At 43.9% G+C, this 8,692-nt stretch overlaps 1 pseudogene; it reads left to right on the top strand.

Moving 5' to 3' along the window:
• Positions 1-4,795: 4,795 nt before the first annotated feature.
• Positions 4,796-5,324, top strand: LOC110302628 (annotated as a pseudogene).
• The last annotated feature ends 3,368 nt before the right edge of the window (positions 5,325-8,692 follow it).

Raw genomic sequence — 8,692 nt, 5'->3', positions numbered from 1 at the left:
AGAGAGAGAGAGAGAGAGAGAGAGAGAGAGAGAGAGAGAGAGAGAGAGAGAGAGAGAGAGATATGCACAGGTGTGCCCAGCTTGGGTTTTATTGAGTCTAGATGTAGTCAAGTTGACAACTAAAATTAGCCCTCAGAGTTAGTGTGCTGGTACCTTTGAAATCCCAATGCTGGAAAGATGGAGACAGGAGTTTCCCTGGGGCTCCTTAGCCAGCCAGTCTAACCTAATTGATGAGCCCCGGGGCAATGAGAGGCCTGGTCTCCAGGGAGGCAGACAGTGTTCCTGGGGATGGCGCCTGAGCTTGTCTTCTGGCCTCTATACACAGGCACACACGCATGCTCACACTTGACCATGAACACTCACATCCCCTCTTACACAGTAAAAACATCTATATTTAACAAGCTAAGCATGTGCCGGTACTCCAGAGGTGGAAGCACGAGGATCAGGTGTTAAAGCGTATCCTTGGTTACATATTAAATTTAAGGACAACCCAGGCTACATGTGAACCTGTCTCAAACAAATTTACTAAGAAATCCAACTGCTGTTCCCTCTGCTCCACTGCCCCTGGAAACCAGGAGAAGAACAAAATTCAACTCTGAGGGACGTTAAACTTAGCTGCATCTTTTTTTTTTTTTTTCAGGTTTTTTCATGTTGTGATTTGGTTTCATTTTCCCTTTAATGGCCATATTCTTATCTGGTTCAAAAATGTTTTACATTGCATCCAAAACAACAATTTAAAATTTTTGTGTGTGTTGAACTCTAGCCTATGATTTTTATTTTCATCCATCTTATGCAACCCTGAACGCACTAGGATGGTTTGGTTCTGTCTTCCTGCAATCACACTGTGAGAATGTCCTTTCGACTTAACTGGTGAGTCATGTTTCAGATTTGTTTTTAATGGAAAGCTGCATGCTGGTGTGGAAGCAGTGTATAGGTCTGAAATCTGCCACAGCATGAATGCAAAGATAATGAAAAGTGTAGACGAGCCATACAAAACCTCAGCAGTCAAGTTGTCTAATCCCAGCACTTGGGGGGCCTGAAAGCAGAGCAATTGTTGCTACCTAGTGAGATCTAACCTCAAAACACCCACAGCAACAAAAACGACTAGTTTCCAAAATGATCGATATGACCTCAAAGAAGATTTAAAACACCCAGTTGACAGCTTGGAATGAGGCTCAGTTGGTTCAATGCTTGCCTACTGTGCACAAGGCTCTAGTTTTCAATCCTCAGCACTACCAAAAAACAGAAAAAATAAAAAAAAATTTAAAAAGTGTGCATGGAGCTGGAGAGGCAGCTCAGTGGTTAGCGGCTGCTCTTCCAGAGGACCTGGATTCAATCCCTGGCATCCACAACTGTCTATAACTCCAGTTGCAGGAGATCTGACACCCTCACACAGACAGACCTAAATGCAGGCAAAACACCACTGCACATAAAATAAAAATAAGTCATTTTAAAAAAGCTTATGATGCATTATATGCCTATAATCTAGGACTCAGAGGGTGACAGCAGGAGAACCATAAGTCCAGGGTCACCCTTGACTACATAAGGAGTCCTAGGGTTGTCAAAAAGCAAACAGAATACAATTAAATGAAGTAAGGAAGTCAGTAAAGGAGATGATAAAGTCAGCAACATGGATGAGAATTTCGGTGGCATGAACAAAATATTGCAAGAAAATTCATATCTTGAAAAGAATAACGTTTGGGGAGAGAAAACCTTTATCAAGTAAAAGCAAAGTGGCAAGCATCACCAGTAGGCTAGACCAAGCAGAGGCCAGCATCACCAGTGGACACACCAAGCAGAGGCACCAGTGAGCTAGACTGTACTGGTTAGTTTTGTGTCACCTTGACACAGCTGGAGTTATCACAGAGAAAGGAGTTTCAGTTGAGATGCCTCCATGAGATACAACTGTAAGGAATTTTTCTCAATTAGTGATCAAGGGGGAAAGGCCCCTTGTAGGTGGGACCATCTCTGAGCTGGTAGTCTTGGTTCTATAAGAGAGCAGGCTGAGCAAGCCAGGGGAAGCAAGCCAGTAAAGAACATCCCTCCATGGCCTCTGCATCAGCTCCTGCTTCCTGACCTGTTTGAGTTCCAGTCCTGACTTCCTTGGTGATAAACAGCAGTATGGAATTGTAAGTTGAATAAACCCTTTCCTCCCCAACTTGCTTCTTGGTCATGATGTTTGTGCAGGAATAGAAACCCTGACTAAGACATAGATCAAGCAGAGGCCACCATCACCAGTGGGCACATCAAGCAGAGGCCAGCATCACCAGTGGACTAGACCAAGCAGAGGCCAACATCACCAGTGGCCTAGACCAAGCAGAGGCCAACATCACCAGTGGGCTAGACCAAGCAGAGGCCAACATTACCAGAGGGCTAGACCAAGCAGAGGCCAGCATCACCAGTGGGCTAGACCAAGCAGGGGCCAGCATCACTAGTGGGATAGACCAAGTAGAGGACCACAGATTCGAGCTGGAGGATAAAATGAAGAAAATACAACATTGAGACAAAGCACGGGGAAAAGTAAACACGTATGAACATGTCTTTCAAACCCCTGAGGACAGACTGGAGAGATAGCTCAGCAGTTAAGAGCACCGACTGCTCTTCCAGAGGTCCTGAGTTCAATTCCCAGCTCACAACCATCTGTAATGTGGTCTGATGCCCTTTTCTGGTGTGTCTGAAGAGAGCAATGGTGGTGTACTCATATGTATAAAATAAATAAATCTTTAAAAAAATAAAAACAAAACAAAACAAAAAACCCTGAGGACATGATCAAAAGACTAAACCTAAGAACCCATCGGGTACAAGAGGTGCTGGGATACAAACCAGAGACACAGATAACTAGAGAAAGTATAGCAGAAAAAGTATTCAAACTTGGGGAAAGATATGGATGTTCAAACACAAGAGACACCAGTGTGCCAAATACAAACAGAAGAGGACAAATCACTTTATATTTAGTGATATGACTTAAAAATACACGATTAAAAAAATTAAAAAGAGCTGGGCGGTGGTGGCACACGCCTTTAATCCCAGCACTTGGGAGGCAGAGGCAGGCGGATTTCTGAGTTCGAGGCCAGCCTGGTCTACAAAGTGAGTTCCAGGACAGCNAGGGCTATACAGAGAAACCCTGTCTCAAAAAACCAATAAATAAACAAACAAACAAACAAACAAACAAATAAGGCCAACAACCTTACAGAAGCAAACGCCGAAGAGTAACATTAGACTTCTCGCACGCAGGAACTCCCGGAATGGGGTGATCCATGCCCGACACTAAATAACTGCACCCACAGTGTTGCTATGTCTGGCAGAAGTATGTTGTAAAATTGATGGGCAAATAAAAACCACCCAAGATAACCACTATCGATTTGTGATCACTCAGCCAGCTCTGCAGAAAACATTCAAAGGAATCCTAAACATGACGAAGAAAGGCCCCCAGTCACAAGTGTGAGCGCAAGCCTGGCATAGTGGCACACACCTTTGTCCCAGCACTAGAATGGCAGAGGCAGGAGGGTCTTTGTCTATATAGAAAGTTTCAGGATCGGTGGGGCTACGTAGAGACCTTGTCTCAAAAACTACAAACCAAAACAAACCAAAAAACCAGAAAAGCCATCCTATTCACAAAAGCCTCAAGAAGAAATGCCTGAGAATTAGCCTGCCTAAGGGAAGGACTAGTCTCTAAATGAAAACCTTAAACAATTGACAAAAGCCATCAAACAGGACACACACACACAAAAATGGAAGTGTCTGTGTCTACTTATGAACCAGCTGGATGGATATCATGAAAGTTACTGTATCATCAGAAGTGATATAAGAGGACTGGATGGATATCATGAAAGTTACTGTATCATCAGAAGTGATATAGGAGGAGCTGGATGGATATCATGAAAGTTACTGTATCATCAGAAGTGATATGGGAGGACTGGATGGATATCATGAAAGTTACTGTATCATCAGAAGTGATATAGGAGGAGCTGGGGTGAGCTCAGTTCACAGAGTGCTTATCTGAAATGCACACACTCCTGGGCTCAGGCTCCAAAACTGTGTAAACTGGGCTTGGTGGTGCATGCTTTCAATCCCAGCACTCAGGGGATAGAGTCATCTTAAGGTTATCCTTGGCTATACGGTGAGTTCAAATCCATCTTGGACTACATGAGATTCTGTCTAAAAACATAATTTTTTTAAAAAGAGAAAAATAAAAATAAAGTCTAATGGCATCCTTCCTTGAAAAGGAAAAAAAATTAAATTCATATGGACCCACACAAGAATCCAGGTATTTAAAGCAATTCTGATAAGAAGGAACACGGGCTACAGAATGAGAGAAAAGACTTCCGGCTATCCATTTGTGATGGTTAGCTCTAGCTGTCAACTTGACATAACCTCGAGTCAGCTGAGAAGAGAGTCTTAATGAAGGACTGCTACTGTGGGTGGGCCTGTCAGGAATTATCTTGATTACATGAATTGAAGTAGGAAGTGCCTACTGCCGGTGGCACCAGACAGGGGGTCCAGAACTGCACGAGGGAATTAAACACAAGCATGTCTGCACTAATCTTCTCCTCTCTGCTTCTTAACTATGAATGGGAGGTCACCAGTTCTCTCAAGCCCCTGCTGCTGTGACGTGTATCTGTAAGCTGGTACTGTGAGAGAAAAGAGAATTGTTTTCTCGCCTATTTCTCAGAGTATGCTCTCACAGCAACAGGAAACAGAGCTGCTGTCTGACAGGACTAATAATATTTAGAATATGTAAAAAAAATAAAAATTAGGCATAAAAAATTATTCATCAGTGTTTATCCACAGGGAGATGGCAGTGGTCTCAATGTCCATGTCACTGAGACAGGTGTTGTTGGGGCAAAGAGCAGTGGCTACACCTGCCATTTCTGTCCTCAGAGTTCCATCCAGGCGGTTGAGCATCCACATGGAAGCTGGCACAGAATCAAATTGGGGACACACAGCTCATAACAGTTGATGAGAAATTGGATATCACTACTTTAGCTGGTGTTCCGTGAGAGCACATCAAAACCAGAAAGATCAGCCTCTTTGTTCTTGCTCACAATAACATGCAGCCTGGAGTAAGCAACACAAAGAATGGAAGACGGTGTTTGATACCAGGGAGAAATGGGAAAATCCTTGGATGGGTTGGGCATCAACAGATGATCCCCTCTTCAACATGGTTCTGACCTTCAGTACCAAAGAAGATGCAATTGTCCTTGCAGGAAAAAAAAAATGGATGGAGCTATGACATGGGAGAGAAGAAGATCCTGAAACCCAAATCCAAGTCTTGTGGTGCAAACATTTTTCTGAACAAAAGAACAAGGATGTCTACAAAATAGGTTGGCGCTGGCTACATTTCTGCTTAACTGTGACAAAAGTATCAGCTATGAACTATAGTCCATGGATATGTACCTCTTAATCTCCCGATAAATATGTCCTTTAAACTATAAAAAATATTCATCAATAAATGGGTTCATGGTTTGAACAGATAGTCTCATGAGAAATACAAATGGCCTGCAAATACATGAAAAAAAAAAAAAAAGTCCAATCTCCTCAGCCCTCGGGGCATTGGAAACCAAAGTGACACTGAGATTCTACTTTACCCTTGTCAGAATGGTTATCATCAGGGGGAAAATACTGACACATGGGCTGAGAATATGATTCAGTGGTAGAGCAATTGCCTAGCATGCATGAGACCCTAGGTTCATATCCCAGCACAGGAAAAATATACTGTCAAGGATGTAAGGGCTTTTCATGTACCTGGCAAGAATTTAGGTAGCAAATTACTCAACAATCTAAAAGTAGAACTATCTTACACCAGCTGGGCCACTCATGAGAATGTATCTATTGGGCTCTAAATCAACTTCTCTTAGTTAAAGTAATTACTGCCATGATGAAACACCATAATCAAAACAGCTTGGGGAGAAAAGGGTTTATTTGGCTTATGTTTCTTGAGTCACAATCTTTAAGGGAAGGCACAGAGAGAATCCAAACCTTGCAGGAATCTGGAAGCAGGAGCGGATACAGAGACCATGAAAGAGTGCTGCTTTCTGGCTTGCTCCTCATGGCTTGCTCAGCTTGCTTTCTTATAGCACCTAGGACCACCATCCATGGGTAGCACCTCCACACAATGGGCTGGACCCTCCTACATCAATCACCAATAAAGATGTTCTACAGGCTTGCCTACAGCCCCATCTTTGATCAGTTTAGGTTCCCTCCTATCAGATGACTTCAACTTGTTGGCAAGTTGACATAAAACTAGCCAGCATATGAATATACCACCGAGGTACCTGTCCATCAATGTTTAATGCTTCACTATTCAAAACAGCTAATATGTGGAACCAGATTACAGATGCGTAGATAAAGAATGTGAGTTATGGGCTGGAAAGAGGACTAAGAGGTTAAAAGCAATTTCCAGCAACCACATGGTGGCTCACAATCATCTATAACGGGATCTGATGCCCTTTTCTGATGTGTCTGAAGACATCGATACAGTGTATTTATATACATAAAATAAATAAATAAATCTTTTTTTAAAAAAAAAAAAGAATGTGAGTTACACACAGACATACATAATAGTTTTTATTTAGTCATAAAGAATAGCAGAATTTGCCAGGTGGTGGTGGCACATGCCCTTTAATCCCAGCACTTGGGAGGCAAAGGCAGGCAGATCTCTAAACCAACCTGGTCTACAATTCCAGGACAGCTAGTGTATGTAGTCCCTGAGTGGCACAAAAGCCATTGCATCACAAAATCTGTCAAAGCGGCAGCAGGCCCCTCCTTCCCACCCCAGCCTATGACTTCTGGAGTAAAATGTCCCACAGGAGCTGTCCAAAATGGCTGCTCCTGTAGAAATGGCAACACCACAACATCTCAGCCTGCAGCTCAGCCTGAAGCTGCAGGAGCTGTCCATGGTGGCGCACCCCCTTTCCCACCACAGAGGGAGCCGCCCCTCAAGAGCTGTCCACAGTGGCAGTACCTCCTCTCCAGCCTCCCCTCCCCGCAGCAGCCCCACAGAGATAGCGCCTCAGCCAGGAAAGACTTCCAACCCATGAACCTGGTGCAGGGAAAGGGGGAGAAAAAAAGCCAACAATCCCTGAGCAGGAAAACTCACCAATCCTTGAGCTTCCCACAACTTCCCCCCTCCTCCCAATCGCTGAGCAGGAAACCCATAAATCCCCTGAACAGGAAAATCCACCAATCTCTGATCCCCTTCCAAGCTCAGGACTTGAAATCCCACCAATCCTCACTCTGGATATCCCTGTGTGAGAAGCTCCACCCCCTCTCCTACACAAGCACTGACCCTTTGCCCAGTTCCCTGCTGTCTGCTCCCAGGAGCAGAGGGCAGCCACCCCTGCACTTGTCCCTCCACACCCTTGACCCTCCAATACATCTCTTTCATGAGATTTGCTTCCTGAAGTAACTGTGTCCTTGGAAGAAGCCAAGAAGAAAAGAAGCAATGAAGAGAAGAAGCCAGGCCAAGGCTCCTCAGCTCATCTGGGAATCCCCTCCCCTGGGAGCTACAAAGCCTCTGCTGAGAAGAATTCCTCTCAGAGCTGTGTGGTTCCTGGGCTTCTGAGTCCCAGGATGCCCCCACCCTCACCCCTCTTCCACGCAGAAACACTGACAGCCAGGGCTACACAGAGAAACCCTGTCGAAAAAAAAAAACAAAAAACAAAAAACTAGTATTATGCAAGGCATGGCCAGATTACAGATTATGCCTTTCGTCCAAGCATGAGAATGGAGAGGCAGGAGGATCGCTCCAAGTTCAAGGTCAACTTGGTCTACATAGCAAGTTTTAGTCATGGCTACATAGAGATGCTGTCTATCTAAACAAAAAATAAAAACAAAACACAACAAAAAAAAGGTGAAATTGGGTAATTATTAAGAAAATGGATAGAAATGGTGATAACCAGGCTAAATGAAATATGCCAAAAAGGTAAATATCATATGCTTTCTCTCACATATGGAATCTAAGTTTAAATATATATATATAAAACCCTGCACTAGAGAGGCAGAGGTGGACAGATCTCTGTAAATTCTAGGCCAACCAAAGGCTACATAGTGAGACCCAGTGACTTAAAAGTGGAGAGTGCTATAGGGGTGGGAGTGGGGTCTCATCTAACAGAAGAGGGGGGAGGGGGGACTAACAAGGGGGAGTAGTGGGGGTTGAATATGAGCAAAGTCCCTGTTATGCCTGTGTTACGCTAGCACAATGAAGGGCTGGAGATGATGCTCAGTTGGAAGGGTGTTTGCCTTGAAAGCAAAGACCCTGTATTTTGAGTCTCTACATTTCAGATGCTGGGCATGGTGGCACACCTGTCACTCCATCACCAGAGAACCAGGGATGTGGAAGCAGAAGGAGCAGAAGTTTCAGCTTATCCTTTGCTATATGCCAAGTGTGACGCTAGCCTGGCATTCCTGAGATTCGACCTCATTTGCAATAATAATAATAATGATAATGATAATGATAATGATAATGACAACAACAACATGGAGCTGGAGAGATGGTTCAGTGGTTAAGAGCACTGGTTGCTCTTCCAAATGACCCAGGTTCAATTCCCAGCACACTGCAGCTCAAAACCATCTGTAACTCCAAGGGAGAAAATCCAAGTCGATAAAAGCAAATATGAAAAAGCTACTTACTACTAGTTAGGTGTAGAAGTCTAATTGAGAAATATCCCTCAGGGGCTTGTCTGAGAGGTTG

Source organism: Mus caroli, chromosome 9 (assembly GCF_900094665.2).
Source record: "Mus caroli chromosome 9, CAROLI_EIJ_v1.1, whole genome shotgun sequence".
Taxonomy (NCBI): Eukaryota; Metazoa; Chordata; class Mammalia; order Rodentia; family Muridae; genus Mus; species Mus caroli.
The sequence above is the reverse complement of the archived record's forward strand: the minus strand, read 5'-3'. Positions and strand labels throughout refer to the sequence as shown.